Raw genomic sequence first — 13,012 nt, forward strand, 5'->3', positions numbered from 1 at the left:
GCGCTCTTTACAGAGCCAATGAACATGCAGGGATTGCCAGCCAGTCACTGTAATGCCACAGCCATGTTGTTTGTGGGCATTACAGTGATTGGCTGGCCGCACAGCGTCACCTCGAGTATTTAAAACCGGGCGCCGCCATCTTGGATACAGTCGCTCCGGATCAGACAGTGTAGGGTCAGTGCTGCTGAACTAGGGAGAGATTTATCCTGCGAAATAGTTAGTGTCGGGTCTCTAAAGCCTGCCAAATCAAACAAACAGTCCTTCTCAGGACTAATATCCATCCCAGATATCAGGCAGGCAGGCTGTATAGGAGACGCAGTGGTTATACCAGCAAACGCTGCATTACAGTCCTGTGTGCTCCTGTTGGTCAAATTGCTAGACTTATCACACAGGTCTCAGGGGCCAGGAAAAATTTATTTTTTTTCATCTAATTCCTTTTTAATGCATTTTTTGTCTTAAAAAAACAGTAATAGTGTCTCCCTGATTGCTCAGACACAAATATATCTGTTTGAAAGAGTCTGGTGTAGGCCAGAAAAATATAACTGTGGTTTAGCAGTTCCACGGTTCAAATCTCTGTATTATCCAGCTTTTGGCATTTTTTCCATAAAGAAAAACAGTAATAGTGTCTCCCTGATTGTTCAGACACAAATATATCTGTTTGAAAGAGTCTGGTGTAGGCCGCATAACTTTAACTGTGGTTTTGCAGTTCCATGGTTCACATCTCTGTATTATCCTGTTTTTGGCATTTTTTGCCGTAAAAAAAACAGTAATAGTGTCTCCCTGACTGGTCAGACACCAATATATCTGTTTAAAAGAGTCTGGTGTAGGCCAGAAAGATAGAACTATGGTTTTGCAGTTCCATAGGTCAAATCTCTGTATTATCCACTTTTGGGCCTTTTTTACATAAAAAAAACAGTTTGAGTGTGTCGCTGACTGTTCAGCCCCAAATATATCTATTTAAAAAAGTCTGGTATACGCCAGTAAATTAGAACTGTGGTCTTGCATTTCCACGGTTCAAATCTCTGTATTATCCAGCTTATGGCCTGTTTTACATAAAAAAAAAAAAAAACAGTAATAGTGTCTCCCTGTCTGTTCAGTCACAAATATATCTGTTTAAAAGATTCTGGTGTAGGCCAGACAAATAGAACTGTGGTTTTCCTCTTCCACAGTTCTAATCTCCTTTTTGTTACCCTTTTTCCATTGATAGTGCGAGTGTAAGCTATTTTACTTCATTTACAATGGGCAAGGCGCGTGGCAAGGGACGTGGAACTGGACGTTCTGGTGATGGTGCGTGTAGAGGACGGGAACGTGGCCAAGGTTAAAATGTGCCACAACCAACAGCCACATCTTCTCACTCCCACTTCTTGACCGAATTACTAGGGAAGCACGCTACAACACCAGTATTGCGAACTGATCAGTGTGAACAGGTTATTAATTGGATAGCAGATAATACTTCCAGTTACCTGGGCACCACCACCTCCGGTCTGTCTTCCACACAGTCAACTCTTAGTAGCCATGAGTCTCGACCACATACTCCTCCTCACCGTGATGCTCCTTCCTCCCACCATGCCGAGTGTCGTCAGACAGCAAATGATCCTACACTTGGACACTCTGAAGAGCTGTTCACTGGTTCATTTCCATATTTGTTCCCCTCGCCTGCTCCGCTTGAAGTGGTGGAAGAGGAGATCCCATGTAGCGATACCCAAATATTTGAACAGCCACGGCCACAGGAAGTCGGCGCTGGAAATTTGTCACAAGAGGTGGACGATGACGAGACACAATTGCCACGAAGTGAGGAGGAGGATCGTTGTGCGCAAGTGGAAGAGGAGGAGGTGGTGGATGATCTAGTAACTGACCCAACGTGGCAGGAGGACGCGAAGAGCAAGGCCTGCAGCACAGGGGGAGGGAGGCAGAGTACCCCAACAGGCAGGAAGAAGCAGTGTGGTGGCCGCACACAGAAGGCAGGCAACAGTTCCCTGTAACACCAACACGAGGGACGTTGCCATTACAACCGGTAGGTCTTCCAGAGTCTGGAATTTTTTTTAAAGACTCTGCTGATAACCCCAAAAAGGCCATTTGTACCACCTGCCATGCCAGCATCAGCAGGGGTGACAAAACTACCAGCCTGACCACCACCAGCATGATCAGGCACATGGCAGCAAAGCACCCGACTTTGTGGGGCGAACCCCAGGTACCACGACCAGTGTCAGCGGGTGTCACCACTGCTTCTTCCGCTGTTGTGTGTGTGATAGAACCCTCTGTTGTGCGTGCAAGGCAATCCCCTGTCCATACAGCATGCAAAGATGCCCCCTCCTCTCAGTCTTCGCTTGTTATGGCAGTTTCTCAAGAAACAGCATCAACGTCCACGTCCACGTCCCACCCAATTGTCCATATCCTAGAGCTTTGAACAAAAGCGCAAATTCGCAGCCAACGCCCTACAGGCCACAGTCCTAAATTCGCACATTTCACGACTGCTTGCATTGGAAATGCTGCCTTTTAGGCTGATGGAGACGGAATCCTTCCGCAACCTTATGGCGGTGGTCGTCCCTCGGTACTCGGTCCCCAGCCGACACTATTTTGCCCGGTGTGCCATCCCCGCACTAGACAAGCACGTGTCCCAAAACATCTGCCGTGCCCTCAACAACGCAGTTACTGGGCGAGTCCACCTGACAACGGACACGTGGACAAGTGCTTGTGGCCAGGGACGGTACATCTCCATGACAGCACACTGGGTAAACATAGTGGAAGCCGGGACCCAGTCGGACCTTGGGATGGAACACATCCTCCCCACACCGAGGATTGCGAGGCCCTATGTCAGTCAGAGTTGCCCCCACAGTGTACAGCTCCTGCGCATCATCCTCCTCCTCCTCCTCATGTTCAGCCTCCATCTCAGATATCACCATGTCAGTTACAAGCTGGAAGCACTGCAGTACTGCCTCAGCCAAGCGGCAACAGGCTGTGCTGAAACTCATAAGCTTAGGTGATAAACCTCACACTGCTTGTGAGTTGTGGACAGCTGTGAAAGAGCAGGCAGATCTGTGACTGAGACCGCTGAACCTACATCCAGGCATGGTCGTGTGTGACAATGGCCGTAACCCACTTGTCTGTCTTTTGCAACGGTCTCTGCAGAGAATTAAAGAGGAGGCATTGCAGCCAGAGTATGATGAGATGGATCAAGAAGCCATAGCGGGCGATTACACACAGCCCAGCCTCATCTCATCCCAGCGTGCATCGGGGGACAGTGAGGGAGAGGAGGAAGAACAGGAGCTGGTATCATGCGTTGTAGACTGTAGTACCTGTACAACTGTCATACCGTCGGTTCAGCGTGGGTGGCTTGAGGACAAGGGGGAGGAGGAGGAGGAGGAGAGCATGGTCAGTCATCATCTTGGTGAGGACACGGAAGTCTTGCCCTTTACCAGTCTGGCACGCATGGCTGACTTTATGTTACGCTGCTTTAACCATGACCCTCGCGTTGTCAAAATGTTGGGTGACAGTCAATACTGGTTGGTGACACTTTTAGACCCTCGCTACAAGGAGAACTTTCACTCTCTTATTCCTGAGGTGGAGAGGTCTACAAAAATGGGGCAGTACCAGAAGGCCCTTGCTGCAGAACTGTTAAAAAAATTCCCATCTGAACACGCTAGCGGCAGAGATCACAGTTCGTTGGCCAACCAAGGCGTACAGGTGAGAGAGACGCAACTCCAATCCAGCAGAGGCAGGGGAACACTGTCAACATTCTGGGGCAGTTTTCTGAGACCTGCCCAGCTTACAGGCCCTGAGGCGTGGGGTACTCTCACAAGGAGTGGAAAGGTTCAAAAGATGGTGAGGGAGTACCTTGCCGACCGTACCAGCATCCTCCATGATTCCTCTGTGCCTTTTAATTATTGGGTATCCAAGCTGGACACTTGGAAGGAACTCGCTCTGTACGCCTTGTAGGTCCTGGCCTGCCCTGCCGCTAGCGTGTTATCGGAGCGTGTTTTTAGTGCCGCTGGGGGAATTATAACAGATAAGCGCACTCGCCTGTCAACTGACAATGCTGACAAGCTGACCCTTATCAAAATGAACAAGGGCTGGATTGGGCCAGACTTCTCATCACCACCAAATGACAGCAGAGTAACATAAAGTCAAATCCACTGTGTTATTACGGGAGCTGTATTCCCATGCACCGCTTCACACCCACACATGGGTATACGCTTCCTCATTTCGGCTGTATTTTGCTCTTCTCCTTATCCTCAGCCTCCACCACCACTATACCACCAGGGTGACCTTGGTCCTTGTTGCCAGCATTGCAAGTTCCTCTGTCCTAATTTTTGGCAGCTTTTGCTTGGAAGGCACAGGCAAAGACGATGGGAGACCCACTCCCCAATAATGGGAATAATGTTTTTAAGATGCTGTACTGCATGGCACTTTCAAGGGGCATTTAAACGTCTTGTTAAGCTACTGCAACCTCCACGTCTCTTCCAAGGGGCATTAGAACCGTCTTGTTAAGCTACTGCGAACTCCACCATTCTTCCAAGGGGCATTAAAACCATCTTGTTAAGCTACTGCGACCTCCACGTCTCTTCCAAGGGGCATTAAAACCGTCTTCTTAAGCTACTGCGACCTCCGCCACTTTTCCCAGGGGCATTGATATTGTCTTTTTATTCCACTGCGACCTCCACGTCTCTTCCATGGGGCATTAAAACCGTCTTGTTAAGCTACTGCGACCTCCACCACTTTACCCAGGGGCATTGATATTGCCTTTTTATTCATCTGCGACCTCCACGTCTCTTCCAAGGGTCATTAAAACAGTCTTGTTAAGCTACTGCGACCTCCACCATTCTTCCAAGGGGCATTAAAACTGTCTTATTAAGCTACTGCAACCTCCACGTCTCTTCCAAGGGGCATTAAAACCATCTTGTTAAGCTACTGCGACCTCCACCACTTTTCCAACGGGCATTGCATTTCCTCCTAATTTTAGTCAGCTTTTGCTTTTCAATGCATAGGCGAACACTAAGCGAGACCCACTCCCCCATAATGGGTACAAGGTTTTTAGTATGCTGTAATCCATGTCTGTTTCAAGGGGCATTGCAGTTCCTCATACTTTTTGGAAAGCCTTCCATTCACTGCTTAGGCCAACAGTGCACAGGAGACCCAGTTGCTCTAAATGGAAAAAACGGTTTAGTTAAGGCCCTCTGACCTCCATGTCACTTCCAAGGGGCATTGGAGTGCCTCGAAATTTTTGGAAGGCATTGCATTCACTGTATGCCTTATAACTGTGTAGCTGAACCGCTCCTTTTGGTACAGAAACATATCCTACAAGACATGTGTGGTTAACTGGCCTGATATTGATGTGAATGGTCCCTGTTCCTCCTGATCTTTCTCCTTTGCCACCACCTCATTCATCGTTCATCACCTGAAGCTTTGTTTTAACGGGAGTCATAGAACTGGGATAGTAGCAGGAAAACATCCAGCAATCCTCGGAGGAGGTAGGATATGCGCCAAAATGCTGACCACCTCAGGCCTAGCCGCTACTACATACATGCACTTGCATTCCAAGAAAACAAAGCAGACGCTAACTTCTATCATCATCATCATGCTCCTCACCTTGGCACTCTCAACTCCCCTGATGGAGAAGCCAGGGCCCACCGGAGGAGTCTGGTTCTCTGGTGGGCTCGTCCAATGCTGCCCTAAAGCAGGCCAGGCTAAGAAAAGTGTGAGGGAAGTTCAGCGGAGAAATAGGGGCAGCTGGGGACCGTTTATAGACACCCGGCCGCCCTCAGGCGGCTGGGGACCGTGTGTGGACACCCGGCCGCGGGGCGTCTGGGGACCAAGCATGGACACCCGGCCGCCCCCTGGCGGCTGGGGACCGAGCGTGGACACCCGGCTGCCGGGCGGCTGGGGACTGAGTATGGATACCTACCAGGCCGCCGACGCAGCCATAACATGGTGTCCGGCGTCTGCCTCCACATGCCTAAAAGGCCCAATTTCAAGTGCAAGCAAGCTAGCAGTATGGTATTGCAGCCTGGGTGTGGGTGGGTAGCAGGCTGAATACTTGCGCTTGCATTGCAAGAAATGGGGGAGGTACAATTGAACACTGCTCTGGGAGAAGGACTTGCACGGGGATAGTTGCAAGTCTGCATCTTCTGATGCGGCAAGGATCACTTCTGATGGGCACACTTTTAGGCAGTGACCTGGGTGTCAGAGATGCTTCCAGGGGTCTTCCCCATGCTGCTGCCATGTCTTTTCAGCACAGTATGCATGTGTCACACAGCACATGGCCAGATAAGATTGTAAAATGTTAAAATGACATTTCCCGGTGAATGCATTTGTCACGGTTGAAAGCAATACAAAAGTGCAAAAAAGCATAAAAAATGCTACTTGTGAACATAGCCTAAGGTGTGGAGGAGTATTTTTGTTTTTAGTTATTTATTTTACATTATACACAAGTCTTTACCCTGAAAAGGAAGTTCCTTAACATATTTCACAGGAAAGCACTTTCAGTTTAGTTTTTGAACATTTTATTGTGAGCCCGTTAAAGTGGCTCAATACCTCTGACCACGTTGTTGACAGCAGTGATCTGGGGGGCAGAAATGCTTCCTGGGGCGATGCCCATGCTGTCCCCATGTCTTTTGAGCACTGTCACTATCGTTTTGGGCACTTTTTAGGCTTTCTACAGACTGCCGGGGGTGCCGCCGCAAAAATGCTCGGGTCTCCCATAGACTAACATTGGGCTCGTTGCTCGGGTCGAGCACCTGAGTATCACGGTGAGCTCGGCCCGAGCTTCGAGCACCCGAGCATTTTAGTGCTCGCTCAACACTATTTGCTTCCATTGTTTTTGGGATTTCATATTTTTTTAGTGTATAATATCACCAGTGATAAATCAAGAAGTGCGGATTGTGATGTCACTCGGGCGCTGTTGTGAAGTTGGAGAGGCAGGTTCCAGGATAAAAGGATTGATTGCACTACGTGTTTCAGGGACGGTCCACCCCCTTCATCAGGTATCCATACCTGATGAAGGGGATGGACCGTCCCTGAAAAGCATAGTGCAATAAATTGTATGACAAATTTTAGTGTGAAAATGTGAAATCTTGGGCTACAACAATTTTTATGGTTAAAATGTAATTATTTTTTCTTCAACACCCAATGGTATAAAATTCTGTGACACACCTGTGGTGTGTCAATATGACCACTGCACCCCTCGATGAATTCATTGAGAGGTGTAGTTTGTAAAATGGGGTCACTTATGGAGGGGGTTCTGCTGTTGTGGAACCTCAGGATCTCTGCCAATGTGACATCATTTGCACCCGCAAACCATAACAGCAAACTCTGCACTCCAATAATGGCCCTCCTTCCCTTCTGAGGTTTCCCGCTGTGAGTGAAAATTAGTTCGTAATTACATGTAGGGTATTGGCGCACTCAGGAGAAATTGCATAAGAAACTGTGGATGCACATGTGGTGTTAACATGTTCACTGCACCCCTAGATTAATTCATTGAGAGTGTAGTTTGTAAAGTGTTTCCATATTTCCCCCACAAACACTGATAACAAATTTCACCCACAGAGTATGTGACGCGCCCCCAGGGCTGCTTGTGGGGGATATCACGGTGGCTGGCCCAGTCCGTGACCCAGGGCGGTCAGTGCAAAAAGGGGATATTATTGTTGGGAAAGTTCGTGACACCACCTGTGGTGTCTGGTGAGGTTCACCAGCGCTACGACAGTCCTCTGAGGCAGATGTTAGGGCAGCTTGTGTTGGAATGGCTCCCCACAGGTGGAGCAGGCCTCAGGGCAGTGTGATGAGAGAGGGTTGCGCTGGGCGTTGTAGTGCAGGGGGAACAATGGCGCCGGTGAAAGAATGGATGGAGGCAGTACAGTGCAGTCATCCGAGATTTTACTCACAGTTCTTAAGACAGTCCATGGGTGCACTGTACAGGTGCTAGCCTCCCACGTCGCGCTGCATTCACCGGGCAGGGGTTCAGTCCTTCCTCAGGCAGCTTGGGAGTACCTGGCAGAACCCCACTTTCTTGTGTTCCTAGCTAGACCGACTTCACGCTGGGTCTTTCTCCCGCCTGCCCTGCGCTTCCCCACTCTGAATCCCGTTCGGGTGCTCTGAAGTCCCTCCCGTCCGTCGGAGTTTCACAGACCTGCTTGACCCTCACGGTGATTAGAACGAGGCTTCGGCAACTGACTATATAAGTCAGAAGCCTCCGGTTTTCCCAGCCGAGACCTGGAGTACACGGCTGGACCAGGGGCCGGTCCCCTTCTTGCGGCCTACGATCCTTCTGACACCTGGCAGATTTGGGGTGTACGGGTACCGTCCTGCACTCTCCGTACCCCCTAGGATCCCTTCTGTAGAATCGAGCCTACTCCCTGCTCCCCTCCTGGGCCTCTATGTCTAGGCCCCACTTGTGGAGCAGAGCTCCTAAAGAGACTCTGCTCCCTGACTTTACTCTCTGACTGAACTGCCACCCTAAGATGGCTTCCCATTATATACCTCCTTCTATGGTTCTCCCCTAAACTGCTTCCTCCACCCACACCCACTACTGGTTCCCTCTACCTCTGGGTTCCCCCCACTCCAGCCAGGGACAATGCTCAGCAGAAAGCTACATTGCGTCTTGTCCTTCCAGCCGGCCTGGAGCAGTGTAGTGTTGGATGCAGGTGTTGGAGTTCCGAGCAGCACTCCCTCCTTACCTAAAAGAAGAGAGACACCACACATCTGGGTGAGGTGCAGTACCTCTGTGGCGACTGAACCCTCAGGGGCACCACATATGTTTCCACATTTCCCCCACAGAAGCTGACAACAAATTTCACCCACAGAGCATGTTTCCATATTTCCCCCACAGAAGCTGACAATAAATTTCACCCACAGAATATGCTTTCACATTTCCCCCACAGAAGCTGATAACAAATTTCACCCACAGAGCATGTTACCACATTTCCCCCACAGAAGCTGATAACAAATTTCACCCACAGAGCATGTTTCCACATTTCCCCCACAGAGGCGGATAACAAATTTCACCGACAGAGCATGTTTCCACATTTTCCCACAGAAGCTGATAATAAATTTCATCCACATAGCATGTTTTCACATTTTCCCCAGAGAAGCTGATTAAAAATTTCACACCCAGACAATAAGACACAGTACCCCCACAGGCAGGGTTGCAGAGTACACACAGCAGATTAAAGGCACAGTACTCTCACAGATATGGGTTAAAGAATACAGACAGCGGCTTTTGGCACAGTAATCCCACAGATATATGTGAAAGAATACCCACAGCAGCTTTTGGCACAGTACTATCACAGACATAGTTGCAAAAGAGTAGAACAATATTATGTTTAGATGCACATCACTCCCACCGACACAGTTAAAGATTATAAAAACTTTTGGCTCCGCATGGTACTATCACAGACACGGGTGCAGAGTACACAGAGAGTGTTATTTGAAAACCGTACACACACAAAACACCCATTTAACGAACTTAAAACTAGGTATCTAGAACCACGAGGCATAGGTCCAAGTGGAGGAAGAGGTGGATGTGGCAGTATAGGTGGAAGAGGCGGAGGAGGTAACAAACACAGTTGTTTGGGGTTTTTTATTTCTGGAGGAGACACCCAAATCAAATGAATAGCAAATAGAGTTGAATACTGGCTGGGTGCGGCTGGTTGAGTTGTCTAGTCATCCAAAGGCATGGACGAGTCCTGTGGGATCCATGCCTGGTTCATTTTAACCCCCTTACCCCCCCAAGGTGGTTTGCACGTTAATGACCAGGCCAATTTTTACAATTCTGACCACTGTCGCTTTATGAGGCAATTACTCTGGAACGCTTCAATGGATCCCCCTGATTCTGAGACTGTGTTTTGTGACATATTGTACTTCCTGATTGTGGTAAAATTTCTTCGATATCACTTGAGTTTATTTGTGAAAAAAACAGAAATTTGGCGAAAATTTTGAAAATTTTGCAATTTTCAAAATTTAAATTTTTATGCCCTTAAATAGTTAATAAATAACATTTCCCACATGTCTACTTTTCATCAGCACAATTTTGGAATCAAATTTTTTTTTTATTAGAGAGCTGTAAGGGTTAAAATTTGACCAACGATTTCTCATTTTTCCAACAAAATTTACCAAACCATTTTTTTAGGGACCACATCACATTTGAAGTCACTTTGAGGGGTCTTTATGACAGAAAATACCCAAAAGTGACACCATTCTAAAAACTGCACCCCTCAAGGTGCTCAAAACCACATTCAAGAAGTTTATTAACCCTTCAGGTGCTTCACAGGAATTTTTGGAATGTGGAAGAAAAAAATTAACATTTAACTTTTTTCACAGAAATGTTACTTTAGACCCAATTTTTTTTATTTTCGCAGGGGTAACAGGAAAAAATAGACCCCAAAATTTGTTGTGCAATTTCCCCTGAGCACGCAGATACCCCATATGTGGGGAAAAAACACTGTTTTGGTGCAGGGCAGGGTTCGGAAGGGCAGGAGTGCAATTTGACTTTTTGAATGTAAAATTAGCTTGAATGATTAGCTGACGCCAACTTGCGTTTGGGGTGCCCCTGATGTGCCTAAACAGTAGAAACCCCCCACAAGTGACACCATTTTGGAAACTAGACCCCTCAAGGAACTTATCTAGATGTGTGGTGAGCACCTTGAACCCCCAGGTGCTTCACAGAAGTTTAGAACATTGAGCTGTAAAAATAAATTTTTCACATTTTTGCAACAAAAATGTTTTTTCAGCCTCCAATTTTGCATTTTCATAAGGGAAACAGGAGAAATTGCACCATGAAATTTGTTGTGCCATTCCTCCTGAGCACACCGATACCCCATATGTGGGGGAAAACCACTGTTTGGGCGCACGGCAGGGCTCGGAAGGGAAGGAGCGCCAATTGACTTTTTGAATGTAAAATTTGCTTGAATAATTAGTGGATGTCATGTTGCGTTTGGAGAACCCCTGATGTGCCTAAACAGTGGAAACCCCCCACAAGTGACCCCATTTTGTAAACGACACCCCTCAAGGATTTTATCAAGGGGTATAGTGAACATTTTGAGCCCAGAGGTATGACAGAATTTGATAGCATTAGGTCATCATATTGATTAAGTTGTCATTAGTCGAGTGCAAGTGCTCGCTACTTGAGTTTGCATCGGGTTCTCAGGTATACACCATGTAACGCGCGTGCTCAAGTGACATGCTCGAGTCCCCACCCGCATGTTTCACAGTTATTAGACACCCAAAAAAAAACATGCGGGGATGGCTCGTGCATGGTAGGCAATCCCCACGAGGTTTTTTTGGCCGCAAAGCATATGGGGCGGAGACTCGAGCATGTCACTTGAGCACCTATGATAATCAGTGCATACCCGAGCACCCGATGCAAACTCAAGTAGCGAGCACTTGCGCTCAACACTAGTCGCCATATCGTCATCTTTTTTTTTTACTTTTGAAAAAAATCCCAACCCTAATACAACCCCAACCTTAACCCTAGCCCCAACCCTAGCCCAACCCTAACCTTAGCCCAACCCTAACCCCAAACCCAACCCTAACCCCAAGCCCAAGCCTAACCCCAAGCCCAACCCTAACCCCACCCCCAACCCTAGCCCAACCCCGACCCTAACCCTAACCCTAGCCCAGCCCTAACCCTAGCACAACCCTAACCCTAGCACAACCCTAACCCTAGAGTTTATTTTTTACGACGTTCCTCGTGCCGTATAAGTGATTAGACGATTTTATTCTTCGGGTCAGTGCGATACCAGCGATACCAGAATCATATCGGGATTTTATGATTGACAGCTGTCTCACACTAAAAGACGCATTTTTTTTGCAAAATCTAGTTTTTCCATATTTTGGCTGACAGAGTCATGTGACGGCTTGTTTTTGCCGGATGAGTTGACATTTTTATTGGTATCATTTTCAGGCACGTGAAATTTTTTGATCGCTTTCTATTCTGATTTTTGGGAGGCAGAACATACAAAACCAACAATTCAGGATTTTTTAAAAATTTTTTATGCTGTTCCGCGTGTGGTAAAATTGATAAGGCAGCTTTATTTTGCGGGTCAGTACGTTTACAGCGGTACCACATTTATAGCGTTTTTCTATGTTTTGGCGCTTTTACACAATAAAAGCTATTTTATAGAAAAAAAAAATTTTTTGCATTGCTTTATTCTGAGATCTATAACTTTTTTATTTTTCGGCTGATGGAGCTGCGGCTTGTTTTTTACAGGACAAGATGACGTTTTCAGCGGTACCATTTTTATTTACATTCGTCTTTTTGATCGCATGTTATTCCATTTTTTGTTTGGTGGTATGAAGATAAAGCATTGTTTTTTGCCTGTTTTTTTTTTTTTTTTACCGTTTTTCACTAAAGGGGTTAACTAGTGAGACAGTTTTATAGGTCAGGTCGTACCGGAAGCAGCGCTACCAAATATGTGCACTTTAATTTTTTTTTCATAATAATATTTATTGATGGGTACATTATATTTTTATTTTTGGCGGATTGTTTTTTTAATTTTTTTTTAAATATTTTTTCAAATTTTTATTTTTTTTCTTCATTTTTTAACACTTTTTTTACTTTTATACTTTGTCCCACTATGGGATTTTCACTTTTTTTACTCTGATCGCCTGTATAGCATAGGGATGGAGCACCATCCCTGTGCTATATAGGCTGTCAGCGCTGGAGATGCAGAAGATACTTTGGTCATGCACTGCGCATGACCAAAGTATCTTACTGCTGTCTGGTGACCCGGATGTTGTCATGACGACATTGGTATGTCATGGCAACATCTGGGAAGCCGCGGCAGATAGCATTGGACGCCGGCAGGAGAGGTGAGTATCGCGATCACCTCCCCTTGCCCCCGCAATGCTGCGATCGGCTTTGATCGCAGCATTGCGGGGTTTAATGTTTCGGGAGCGGTGCGGGACCACTCCCGGCACATAGCACCGGGTGTCAGCTGTGACAATCAGCTGACACCCTGCGGCGATCGCACCCGCACAGCCTGTGTGCGGGCGAAATCAACAGGGCATACTAATACGTACC

The sequence above is a fragment of the Phyllobates terribilis genome, unplaced genomic scaffold (assembly GCF_046119375.1).
Source record: "Phyllobates terribilis strain yellow unplaced genomic scaffold, ASM4611937v1 Scaffold_3__8_contigs__length_932513732, whole genome shotgun sequence".
NCBI lineage: Eukaryota > Metazoa > Chordata > Amphibia > Anura > Dendrobatidae > Phyllobates > Phyllobates terribilis.